The following is a 13,656-nucleotide window of genomic DNA, read 5'->3' as shown; positions in this document are numbered from 1 at the left end:
GAGGTCGAGACCAGCCTGACCAACATGGTGAAACCCCACATCTACTAAAAATACAAAAATTAGCTGGGCATGATGGCTCATGCCTGTAGTCCCAGCTACTCAGGAGGGTGAGGCATGAGAATCGCTTGAGTCCTGAAGACAGAGTTTGTGGTGAGTGAGATCGTGCCACTGCACTCCAGCCTAGGCAACAGAACCAGATCCTGTTTTTTAAACAAAGGAGAAGAAGTTGTGAACTTATAATTGGATGACAGTAGAATTTTGTTCTTCAATAATAGTTCTTTGAGGGTATCATTTCTACCAGACACTGACAATCAGAGAACAAAGAAGGTGGGTCACACTGAGACACATAGGGATCTGATTTATGAAGGTCCACAAGGCACTAGATGCTGCAAAATCTAGCATTTCAAGCAGTAGCATTGAAATATTGAAGGCACAGATATTTTACATTGTGCCTGGGCCTTTTACCCTCACTATGCCACTGTTGCCCAACAAATAATGTGCCAACTTCCTTTATGTGAGGTTCTGGAATTAGGTAGCTATTTACAGGGAAGCTAAATTCAGAGATGGCCCCATGCCACTGTGGAAGGCTGAGCAACTGGGCAAGTTGGTACTGATCCCTGTTTTTTTAGCTTTCTTGCTGACTCATATTCTATGTGACAAATTGTATATTCTTCTACTTGCGTGTGCCTCTGGGGCATGTTTAATTACAAATCATTATTTAGAGATAATGCTTCAAAAGTTCTGCTGAAATTAAAGAGCTTAAATTTAGGAAATTATATTTACCAACTTCTTTTTTTTTTCTTTTTGAGATCGAGCCTCACTTTATTGCTCAGGCTGGAGTGCAGTGGCACTATCTCAGGTCACTGCAACCTCTGCCTCCCATGTTCAAGCAATTTCTCCTGCCTCAGCCTCCCAAGTACCTGAGATTACAGGTGATCGCCACCATGCCTAGCCAATTTTTGTATTTTAGTAAAGATGGGGGTTTCACCATGTCGGTCAGGCTGATCCCGAACTCCTGACCTCAGGTGATCCACCTTCCTAGGCCTCCCAAAGTACTGGGATTACAGGTGTGAGCCACCGAGCCCAGCTGCATATTCACATTTGCAATCACTCATCAAATCCAATACTTGTTTTATATGTAAGAGAAGGGAAGTAATTTACCCAAAATCACATAGCGTAGGACACATTTCTTGGTTGTCTACCAAGTGATCATTCCCTCTTCCTCCTTTCTAAGCATACCCAGGCTTTTGTTTGAGCACATAAGCCAGTGTGCTTTGGAGGAAGCTGAGCAACACCCAACTCAACTTCCAGGGTGTCCCCTGGAGGACATATTCAGTTCTTTAGGAAACAGTAATTGGTTCAGACTCACACTAATTCGATGAGGGTAAATGTTAGAATTCTTCCTTGGAATGCTGACATTCAAACATGCTCTCTTTGTAAATGACCTGGGATGGTTTCAAAGCCTGGAACAGTTGCAGCCATGTTGCATCCACGAGGGAAGCCATGTGTAGGATGAAACTCACAGAGGAAAGCAGATGAGACAGGCCGTGATGATGTCATTGAGTTGTGGAATAAAGCCAACCTTGAGTTAGATGATATTTTTGGACCTGCCTGTTAGTTATGTTATTGATAATTTGCCTTCCTTATTTAAACCAGTTAATTTGGATTTTCCATTATTTGCAATTGAATATGTCCTAACAGATATATTAAGGTTTGAACAAAGCCAAAAGGTAAAAAAGTTCAGCTCTCTGTGTTTTTGTTTTATAATCAGTAAAATTAATGGATTGAAATATAGCAGTGGTTTTAAAATCCAGGTTTAGCAGCAAAATGCATGTTTCTAGCAGTCTGACATAGAACATGCAATGAATAAAATGTATTTTTAAAAATCATTAAGTATACTCCTCATTAATTTTCATAATTAGTGACAAATATTTCATTGTTTATAGATCACATGAAAACCTTTGTTTCTTTGGAGCACAATTTGAAAGCAACTAGTGCAGATAATAAAACATATGTAATACATTAGGCATAGTAAAAAGGAGATACGCATAATATACAGATATAAATATATACATATGAATGTATATAAAATAGCTAACATTTATTGCTTATTATATACCAGGGATCTTGCTGAGTACTTTTTTATACATGGTTTTATTTTAAATTCACAACTTCATGAAGCAGGTACTTATAGTTAATAGAGGAGAATAATAATACTTACCTTATGGGGGTCCTTGGGAAATTAAAACAAGATCCTAGACTTCAGACAAGCAACTGAGAAGGGCAAGCATCCTCTTCTGTTGAATTAAACAGAGGAAGAAGCGAACCTAAAAACCTTGCTTATCCATGAAGTTTCTAATTCCAACTCAATAAATTATAACTGATACAGATTCCTTCTGAACTCATTTCAATATTACCCCCAGTAGAAATGAGAATTGACTTTGTGTCCTCCTTTAATCTGTGATATAAATGTCAGTTCTTTTGGTGATAGAAAATAATGCCATTAGCAGCTTTACTTAAAGAGAGAAAATAATAGCATACTCATATACTCCATAGAATGTTTATGCATAAGGCTTAATAATCATGTTCATTTAAAGATGAAGGGCTGGGCACAGTGGCTCATGCCTGTAACACCAACTTTTTGGGAGGCCAAGGCCAGAGGATTGATTGAGGCCAGGAATTCGAGATCAGCCTGGGCAGCATAGAGGGACTGCCCCCCCATCTCTGCAAAAAATAAAAAAAATTAGCCAGGTATGGGGGTGCAGGGCTGTAGTTTAGCTATTGGGGTGCTAAGGCGGGAGGATGGCTTAAGCCCAGGAGTTTGAGGCTGCAGTGAACTATGATTGTGCCATTGCCTTCCAGGCTGGGCAACAAAGTGAGATCTTGTCTCAAAAATAAAATAAAAAAGATGAGTCACAGAGAGGTTTCATGGCCTCCTAAGGTCACAAAGCTTGTTAGAGTTCAGAGTTGAGACTAACATTCAGGGAGTTTGGCTTCTGTACCAATGCTCTGTATATTGCATGCTGCCCACAATTCACCTGGCCGAACTTGGTCTCTAATTGCCACCAAAGTTAGCCAATAAGAAAAAAATTCTGATGGGCACTCAAAGCAAGTATGATCTAAATTTGGCTGGTCAGGACTTCCTATGGCCTTGTGAAGAAAATATGGCACCACGGTTTTCTGTGTACACGGAGGTGTGACTGGTATCATAATCTCAACTCATCTAACCCTTTGGGTTCAAAATTCAGGGACAGACCACTGAGATAATATCTGGCAATTCTCTGTTTTTTACCATTTCTCTATTAGCTGGAAAACTAAAATAAGATGTAATACTCTGGATGTTTTTGGTGTTATGTAATTTGCTTGTGCATTAATTAGTCCTGCTCATCCTTTAAAATATAAAATAAATTGTTGCCAATGTAGTTTTGACTTTGCTTACGTCTTCTTTAATTCGACTGTAAGTTTTCTGGGGATGAGGCCATCTTTTTATGGAGTACAGTGTTATCATACTTTGCCTTATCTGATTTTGATATTTTCCAAATATTTAAATGTAACCCAGATGTCAGCTAAACCACACATTGCACAGCCTTGACAGAATTTTTGCACATTCCTGCTGAGATTTCATTCTGTCCAGATCCGGCTCCACAGGACTCTTGATCTCACTTAAGGTTTGCCTTCCTTGTGTAGACCTGCCACTAACATTTGTGAGGCCAGGAAAAAAAAAAAAAGGATGCTCACATATCCATTGTCTAAACAGATAATAAACAATTCAGTAAAATAGGTACCATTCTCCTGCATTGCCAAATTTGCCTTCATCATAACCTGGAAGGCCAAGTGAAAATTTACAATTTTGAGGTTTCTGGTTTTCCCCTGGGATTTGGCAGTGTGGGGAGAGCTGAACTTCCACCTCCAACCTCCACCCACAGTCCACCCCTTATTTTTCTCCCTGCTGCCTCCTCCATTGTCTCACAACATGAAAGGCCTCACATGCATTCATGGACATTGGGGCATGTCTAAGTTTTACCATTTGCTTTCAAGTAGTCACCCCTTAGGTAAACCTTAGTCCTAATGATACGCCTACCAGCACTGTAGGCTACGATTAGGAGGATGGACCCAGGGACAAAGCTGGTGCAGCCAAGCACAAATGCCATTCCCCAAATCCTAGGGCCCTTAAGAATGATGCTAAATCTATTCAGCATGTGCTCTATAAATGGAACAGCCAAGCCTGGAGGACAGAACATGTGTTTACAGCATGATTTACTGAATATTTTAGGCCCTCTGTTAAGATCTACTGCTCAGAAAAAAGTATTTCTTTCAAAATATTACTGCTCATTGACAATATACCTAGTCACCCAAGAGCTCTGATGGAGATACACAAGGATATTGATGTTGTCTTTATGCCTGTTAACACATCTCTTCTGTAGCCCATGGATCAGGAAGGAAATTCAAATTTCAAGTCTTATTATTTAAGAAATACATTTTGTAAGGCTATAATTGCCATGAATATTGATTCCTCTGCTGAATCTGGGTGCAGTAAAATTGAAAGCCTTCTGGAAAGAATTCACGATTTTAGATGCCATTAAGAACATTCATGATAGGCTGGGTGCAATTGCTCATGCCTGTAATCCCAGCATTTTGGGAGGCCAAGGTGGGTGGATCACCTGAGGTCAGGAATTAGAGATCAGCCTGGCCAACATGGTGAAGCCGTATCTCTACTAAAAATACAAAAATTAGTCAGGCGGATCACTAGCAGCTCGGGACTGTAGCTCCCACTGAAAGCTCAGAGAACGAGAGGACGCCACACTTTCAGATCAATTTTTGCTGCTCACGCACCAGGTGATTTCCAGCGGAGGAGCCCCACGGGTCACCAGAGCGACTCTTGTGGCCGGCGAGGCGATTTTGCCGCTGCCTTGGTGTGGCAGTTCTTGGTGCAGAGTCAGAAAAGCACCATCAATCTTAACGCCGCTGTTTTGGCAGGCCCAGTGGGTTGCTCAGATTTTAGCGCCGGGAATCAACAAGTTGGACGTCCATTCAGAAACCCAACTATAAAGACGGTAATTATAAAGACCACAGATGGATAAATCTATAACGAAGGGAAGAAACCAGCCTAAAAAGGCTGAGAATACCGAAAATCAGAACGCCTCTCCCTCTACAGGGGATCACAGTTCCTCATCAGCAATGGAACAAGGCCTGATGGAGAAAGACTGTGTTCCATTAACAGAAGCAGGCTTTGAAAGGTGGATGATAAGAAACTTCTGGGAATTAAAATAACTTGTTCTAACCCAATGCAAAGAAACTAAGAACTTTGAAAAAAGGTTTGAAGAAATGTTAACAATAATACACAATTTAGAGAGGAATATAAATCAATTGATGGAGCTGAAAAACACAACACGAAAACTTCACGAACTATGCACAAGTTTTAACAGCCGAATTGATCAAGCAGAAGAAAAGATATCAGAGGTTGAAGACCAACTTAATGAAATAAAATGTGAAGACAAGTTTAGAGAAAAAAAGATTAAAAAGAAATGAGCAAAGTCTCCAAGAAATATGGGACTATGTGAAAAGACCTAATCTACGTTTGATTGGTGTACCTGAATGTGACGAAGAGAATCAATCCAAGCTGGAAAATACACTTCAGGATATTATTCAGGAAAAACCTTCCCAACCTAACAAGGCAGGACAATATTCAACTCTACGTAATACAGAGAACACCACAAAGATATTCCTCAAGAAGACCAACCTCAAGGCACATAATCACCAGATTCACCAGGGTTGAAATGAAAGAGAAAATACTGAAGGGCAGCCGGAGAGAAAGGTCAGGTTACCCATAAAGGGAAGCCTATCAGACTCACAGCAGATCTCTCAGCAGAAACCCTACAAGCCAGAAGAGAGTGAGGGCCAATATTCAACATCCTTAAAGAAAAGAAATTTCATCCCAGAATTTTACATGCAGCCAAACTAAGCTTCATAAGCGAAGGAAAAATAAAATCTTTTGTGAACAAGCAAGCACTCACAGATTTCATCACGACCAGGCCTGCTTTACAAGAGCTTCTGAAAGAACCGTTACAAATAGAAAGAAACAACCAGTATCAGCCTTTCTAAAAAATACCAAAAATAAAGAACATCAACATAATTAAGAACTTGTATCAACTAATGGGCAAAACAGCCAGCTAACATTAAATGGCGATATCAAACTCACACATATTATTATTAATTCTAAATTTAAATCGACTAAATCCCCCCAATCCAAAGACACAGACAGGCAAAAAAAGCCAAGACCCATTGGTATGCTACATCCAGACCCATCTCACATGCAAGGATACACAAAGACTCAAAACAAAGGGATGGAGAAAAATTTACCAACCAAATGGAGAGCAAAAATAATAAATAAATAGAAAGCAGGAGTTGCAATTTTTGCTGATAAAATAGACTTTAAAGCAACAAAGACCAAAAGAAGCAAAGAAGGATATTACATAATGATAAAAGGATCAATGTAACAAGAAGGGCTAAAGATCCTAAATATATACACATCCAATACAGCAATACCCAGATATATAAGACTTATAAAGAGACTTAGATTCCCACACAATAATAGTGGGAGACTTCAACATCAATATTAGACAGATCAATGAGACAGAAGGTTAACAACGATACCCAGGACTTGAACTCAGATCCGGAACAAGTAGACTTAATTAACATTTATAGAACTCTCCACTTTAAATACACAAAATATACACTCTTATCAGTACCACATCACACCTATTTACAGGTTTATATGAAATATTGGTTGGCTGCTTGTTAGTTATTTTCTTCCCTCATCTTGTTTTTTTCATGTCTCTATTATTAAACACAATTACAGGCATACCCATTTTTAGACTGCATTCTAGCCCAGGCAATAAAGCAACACCCCGTTCTCTCTCCCTCTTCCTCTTCCCCTTTCTTCCTCTCCTTCATTCTTTTTTTTCTTTTTTCTTTTTTTATTCTTTTTCTTTCTTTCTCTCTTTCTTCTTAAAAAAAAAAAAAAAGAGCTCTGTTCTGGGATCACAAAAATAGTTGTTTGTGACTATAACCTATTGTTATAGGACAGACACAATGTGAGGAGTGCCTGAACCAAGGAACTCTGGAAGGGAGAAGAGAAGGCAAATTCAGGGACAGAATTGGAATAGAATACAGTCCTCAGTTGCTGGTCTGTATTCTCCTGTATCCAGGAGTCAGGTGTGTCATCAGGGCCCATTGATGGAAAATCCAAGTCTCCTCTAGATTTGCACCTACATTTGTGGATCTTGGGAGCCTGGAAACTTGAGGACTGGAGAACTCTTCTTCAGCTTTGCAGCCACTCTTCTTCCACATAAGCCTGAGAAAGGAGCTTCTTTCCCATGAATCAGTACAAACTCACCTACCTAAGTGAGGACACAGAATAGAATTTCAGCTAATTTAATAGTTTTAAGTTGTAGAAAAATAAAGTCACATTTCATTTTTTTTGAAAAAAAAAAAAATTAGTCAGGCATGGTGGTGCACACCTGCAATAGCAGGAGGATCACATGAACCTGGGAGGTGGGCCGAGATCATATATGTATATATCAATATTCACAGGAGTTTGGAAGAAGTTGATTCCAACTCCTATGAATGACTTTGAGGGCATCAAGACTTCAATGGAGAAAGTAACTAGGTGTGGTGAAATAGCAGGAGAACTAGCATTAGAAGTGGAGCCTGAAGATGTGACTGAGCTGCTGCCATCTCTAAATAAAACTTTAATGAATAAGAAATTGGCCAGGTGCAGTGGCTCACACCTGTCATTCTAGCACTTTGGGAGGCCAAGGTGGGTGGATTGCTTGAGCCCAGGAGTTAAAGACCAGCCTTGACAACTCTGTCTCTACAAAAAATACAAAAATTAGCCGAGCTGGTGGTGTGCACCTGCAGTCCCAGCTACTCAGGAGGCTAAAGTGGGAGGATGGGAGGTGGAAGTTGCAGTGAGCTGAGAGTGTGCCACACACTGCACTCCAGCCTGGGCAATAGAATGAGACTCTGTCTGAAAAAAAGAAAGAAAGAAAGAAATTGTTTCTTATGAATAAGCAAAGATGGTGGTTTCTTTAATTTTTTTTTTTAATTTTTATTTTTTTTAAATAGAGAAAGGGTCTTGCTTTGTTGTTCAGGCTGGTCTCAAGCTCCTATCTCAAGCAATCCTCCTGTCTTGGCCTCCCAAGGTGTTGGGATTACAGGCATGAGCCACTGTGCCCAGCTGATAGTGGTTTCTTAAGATAGAATCTACTCCTGGTGAAGATACTGTGAATGTTGTTGAAATAACAACAAAGGATTTAGAATAGTAAATAAACTTAGCTGATAAAGCAGTGGGAAGGTTTGAGAGGACTGACCAATTTTGAGAGAAGTTCTACTGGGGTAAAATGCTATCAAACAGCATCTCATGCTACAGAAAAATCTTTTGTGAAAGGAAGAGTCAATCAATGAGGCAAACTTTGTTGTTGTCTTATTTTAAGAAACGGCCACAGCCACCCCAACCTTCAGCACCCACCACCCTGATCAGTCAGCAGCCATCAACATCGAGGCAAGACCCTCCACCAGCAAAAAGGTTATGATTCACTGAAGGCTTGGATGATCATTAGCATTTTTGGCAATAAAATATTTTTTAGATTAAGGTATGTGCATTTGTAAGACATAATGCTATTACACACTTAATAGATCACAGTATCGTGTAAACATAACTTTTATATGCACTGGGAAACCAAAAAATTCTCGCGACTCACTTTGTTGCAATATTTCTTTCGTTGCAGTGGTCTAGTACAAAACCTGCATTATCTTCAACATATTGTATGTCCATATATGTTTTTCTCTATAGTTTCTCTCTCTTTTTTTTTGGTTGTTCGTTTTTTGAGACAAGAGTCTTGCTCTGTCCCCCAGGCTGGAATGCAGTGGTGCGTTTTCGGTAAACTGCAACCTCTGTCTCCTGGGTTCAAGCAATTCTCCTGTGTCAGCCTCCCGAGTAGCTGGGACTACAGGCATACGCTATCAGGCCGGGATAATTTTTGTATTTTAAACAGAGATGAGGTTTCACCATGTTGGCCAGTCTGGGTCTCGAACTCCTGACTTCAAATGATCCTTCCGCCTCAGCCTCCCAAAGTGCTGGAATTATATGTGTGAGCCACCGCACCTGACTCCCAGCTAATTTTTGTACTTTTTAGAGATAGGATTTTGCCATGTTGCCCAGGCTAGTCTCGAACTCCTGGCCTCAAGTGATCCAACTGCTTCAGCCTCCCAAAGTGCTGGGATTACAGGTGTTAAGTCACTGCACCAGGCCCATAGTCTTTATTTTTTCAATTTAATTAATTAATTAATTAAGTTTTGAGACAGAGTCTCACTCTGTCGCCCAGCCTGGACTGCAATGACGTGGTCTCAGGTCACTGCAACCTCCACCTTCTAGTGATTCTTGTGCGTCAGTCTCCCAAGTAGCTGGGATTACAGATGTGTGCCACCACGCCAGGATAATTTTGTATTTTTAGCAGAGACGGAGTTTCCCCATGTTGGCCAGGCTGGTCTTGAACTGTCTGCCTCGGCATTCCAAAGTACTGGGATTATAGGTGTGAGCCACCGCACCCAGCCTTTATTTTTAATTGCATTTCTAAATATGCTATTTTAAATTGTCATTGGTATAAATGACTTTCTTGCACACATCAGAACTGCATGATTTTCTGTCTTCAATATGTGTTTAAAAGGCACAAAAACAACCGATTTAAAAAAAGCACTAATACCCATTTTCTCATGGAATGAATGTCATTGGCCAGTATTGTTTCTTGGCCCTCTGGGAGAGATTTCTAAGGACAAAACTTTTGGAGACATGCTTTATTCTTTATACAATTCTTCCTTGCTATGCTATTCAAATGAATTCAGTTCCTGTGTATGGATGGAGTTTGGAAAATGAATTTAGGTAACCAGGGAATTTGTGTTGTTATAGTTCTCAAATCAAAAGCTCTATGATAGAAAACTATGACTTCAATAGTTAAAATCTATACAATTCCATATCTATTTGGTAGTTCAAAGTCAAGCTGATTTAACTCCTGGAAGCAAAACTCCCTGATTACGTATCTTTATAGTATTTTATATTTAAGTTGGGCAATCAGGAAAGGCACAAAATAACTATAGTTGAAAAATTGTATAATGTTCTAGGAGAAAGCAATTTTATTTTAAACAAGTCTTCAAGAGGGAGAGGGATTAAATAGTAATTGAGTAATGCTCATTTTATTAAAGTGTTAAAAGCTTTTATTGGAAATAGCCATTCTCCAGTTATTTGTAGAAAATTACTCCCTTCCTGTGACTTAAAATGATTAATAATCATAATAATGAGGGAGGCCAGGCATGGTGGCTCCTGCCTGTAATCCCAGAACTTCGGGAGGTCAAGGTGGGTGGATCACCTGAGGTCAGAAGTTTGAGACCAGCCTGGCCAACATGGTGAAACCCATTTCTATTAAAAATACAAAAAATTAGCTGGGTGTGGTGGCATGCACCTGTAATCCCAGCTACTCAGGAGACTGATGTGGGAGAATGGTTTGAACCCAGGAGGCAGAGGTTGCAGTGAGCCCAGATCACATCACTGCACTTCAGCTTGGGCGACAGGGCAAGACTCTGTTGCAGTAATAATAATAATAATAATAATAATAATAATAAGGGTTTTTAAAGAAGTGCTTTGAAGTTTATAAAATACATTAATAATATTATATAATCTCAGTTGAGATCCAGATCAGTGGTATCCCACAGAACTTTCTGCAGTTATGGAAATGTTCTAATATGCTGTCCAATATCTGCTATGGGCTGCATAAAGGAGGGGAAGATACTCAAATAAACATTAGGGTATTTCTACCTATAGGTAAAATGGATACTTGGGCAAAAATGGCAAAGACTAGCATGACAGACAAGATATTCTAAAACATAATGAAAGCCATTTTTGGTCACTGCTCATTGATTTATAAAATTTAATAATTACATGAGAATGAAGCAAATAAGCCTTAATGAAGTTTATAATTTTATACTGTTTTGTTTTTGGGACAGAGTCTCACTCTGTTGCCCAGACTGGAGTGGCACAACCATGGCTCACTGCAGCCTCAATCGCCTGGGCTCAAGTGATCTCCCACCTTAGCTTCCTGAGGAGCTAAGACTAGCTCCTTTTTTTTTTTTCTCACTCTGTTGCCCAGACTGGAGTGGCACAACCATGGCTCACTGCAGCCTCAATCGCCTGGGCTCAAGTGATCTCCCACCTTAGCTTCCTGAGGAGCTAAGACTAAAGGCATGAGCCACTATGCCTACCTAACTTTTCCTTTTTTTCTTTCTTTTTTGGGTAGAGACAGGGTCTCCCTATATAGCCCAGGTTGGTCTCTTCCAGAATGTTGGGATTACAGGCATGAGCTTCTATGTCCAATCTTTTAAATCATTTTTTAAACATTGCTGTCAATTGTCTTTGTATTTTCGTTCTTTCTTTTTGGCTGCTGAGACCTCATATATTGAGCAATCATGTTATCTAATTTTTAGTGCAATGGTCAACCCAAGTAATAGCTTGAATTCAGCTCCCCTTATGACTTTATGCCATGTGATTGTCTAGCACTTTTCTCTATTTAAATATTGTTGAAACTTCCTTTGTACATTGTACCTAGATACCAGTTTGCCTTTAGCTGGTATGAACCTAACAGATAATAGGTACAAATGTGAGAGCATTGCTGTCATTTTGACATCAGGGTATGCTGACCTAATAGCAACCAAACATGATTGCCAGCACATTAAAGGTTAAACACTGTTACCATTAGTATCAATAAACATCAGTACAAAGCCCACACTGAAACTTTGCTGCATTGCTTGGCTATCCAAAATAAGCTGCTATTAATTTTTAAGTATTACCTTTCAAATAAAAATATAAAATGTAAAAGCCCTTGAAGAGAATGTTCAGGCTTCTAAGAATAGAACTATTTTAAAACACCAACTGCTTTTTGTTATTGAGTTTCAGAACCCTTTCACAGGATGGTAAAAAACAAACAAACAAACAAAAAACTTTACAACCACAACTAATGTCATTTTTTCCATTGTTCCTACTGGGCTCCAAACTCATTGTATGCAAAGCCTACTTTTTCCACGCATCTAAATGATAGATACAGGCTATGAGATTCTTTCTTCTACTTGTAGCAGTTTATTCAGGTGCAGCCAAACGCAAAGCTTTAGGATAAAGTGTACAAACTTGACAATATGGGATTTGAATTTAGAATATGAGACATAAAATCTGCACAACACTGATAAAAATCAAGCACAGATATCAGCATCGAAACATATAACCTACATGGGAAAGGGAGCTTTATTTCTTTTCAAGTGCTTTATTCTGCTATGGAACAGTTGAAACGAAGATATGAAGCTTTGTGGTTAGTTTAAACTATACGCACTGCAGATACTATACCAATTTTAAAAGTTACGCACAGACCAATGTTCGTCAGTTCGCCTGGATTGACAGGACACTCCAGCGGGATTGCTGAGAACAAATCAGGCAGGTGTAGAAGGAAAGCCCACCTGTGAAGTTCATTTGCAGAGTTTGCGGATGGGCAGGCACATCCCTCCAGGAACAGGAGGGCTGCGGCTTTCTCCCTTAGAGCTGTGGTTTCGTTTGGTCTTCGCCTCTGACCAACCTCCTTAGCCTCAAGTGTGAACCACATTCTGGAAGCTCTACCTCCACTGTTTCTTCAATTACGTTAGAAATGTCTACTCCAGAGGGCAGCGGATCTTCTAGTTGAGAAAGTTTGTCTGGGTTGATCCAGGTGTTTTCAGGACACTTCACATCAAACTTTGTGTAAAGATCACCTTTATAAAAGGGATTAGGACACTGTGGCATTTCTTCACCTCAAATCCCCAGAGTGTGTTTGGGGAACACTGAAATACCAAAAAAGGCAGAGCTTTGCTCTCGATTATTTGCTAAATGCTCTCTGTTTTTACTGTGGTGCCTCATGCAAAATGACCTAACCTCTTTGGAGTAGTTTCTTAATTTTGAAATTGAGAGTAACATTTATTTTCTGGGGTTGCTGTGAGAATCAAACACGATAATGGATATCCCTGGCACAACCGAAAGAGTAGCAATGCCTGGGTAAAAGAAAGCACATAACATTTCTAATTAGGAGAATATGAGTCAGATCAGGCTTTGCATTTCTGGTCATGTGACCTTCAGCAAGTGACAAATGTGAGCTTCAGTTTTCTCATCCAGGATATAGGAATGATATCAGCATCTTCCCCACTGGATTGAGAGAAAACGTGAACCCAACTTCCTTTTCTCTTCTTTACCATCTCCCACTTCTCTCTCCCTCTACCCCTCCCATTCCCCCACTTACCTCCCCTTCCACCCCTTCCATCCCCCCACTTCTCTCTCCCTCCACCCTCCCATCTCTCCACTTCCCTTTCCCTCCACCTTCCCATCTGCCCACTTCTCTCTCCCTCCACTCTCCCATCTCTCCACTTCCCTTTCCCTCCACCCTACCATCTCTCCACTTCTCTCTCCCTCCACCCTCCCATCCTCCTACTTCTCTCTCCCTCCACCCTCCCATCTCTCCACTTCTGCCCACTTCTCTCTCCCTCCACCCTCCCATCCCCCACTTCTCTCTCCCTCCACCCTCCCATCTCTCC

At 40.2% G+C, this 13,656-nt stretch overlaps 1 long non-coding RNA gene across 1 annotated transcript in view; it reads right to left on the bottom strand.

Moving 5' to 3' along the window:
- Positions 1 to 13,656, bottom strand: part of LOC108305772 — a 58,770-nt gene that overhangs the window by 14,273 nt on the left and 30,841 nt on the right. The window contains exon 3 of the long non-coding RNA XR_001825882.2: positions 2,222 to 2,297. This is a non-coding gene — a long non-coding RNA (uncharacterized LOC108305772). The remainder of the gene's footprint in view (positions 1 to 2,221; positions 2,298 to 13,656) is intronic.

Source organism: Cebus imitator, unplaced genomic scaffold (genome assembly GCF_001604975.1).
Source record: "Cebus imitator isolate Cc_AM_T3 unplaced genomic scaffold, Cebus_imitator-1.0 Scaffold66, whole genome shotgun sequence".
NCBI classification, from domain to species: Eukaryota; Metazoa; Chordata; class Mammalia; order Primates; family Cebidae; genus Cebus; species Cebus imitator.
This window is presented reverse-complemented; position numbering and strand designations above follow the sequence as displayed.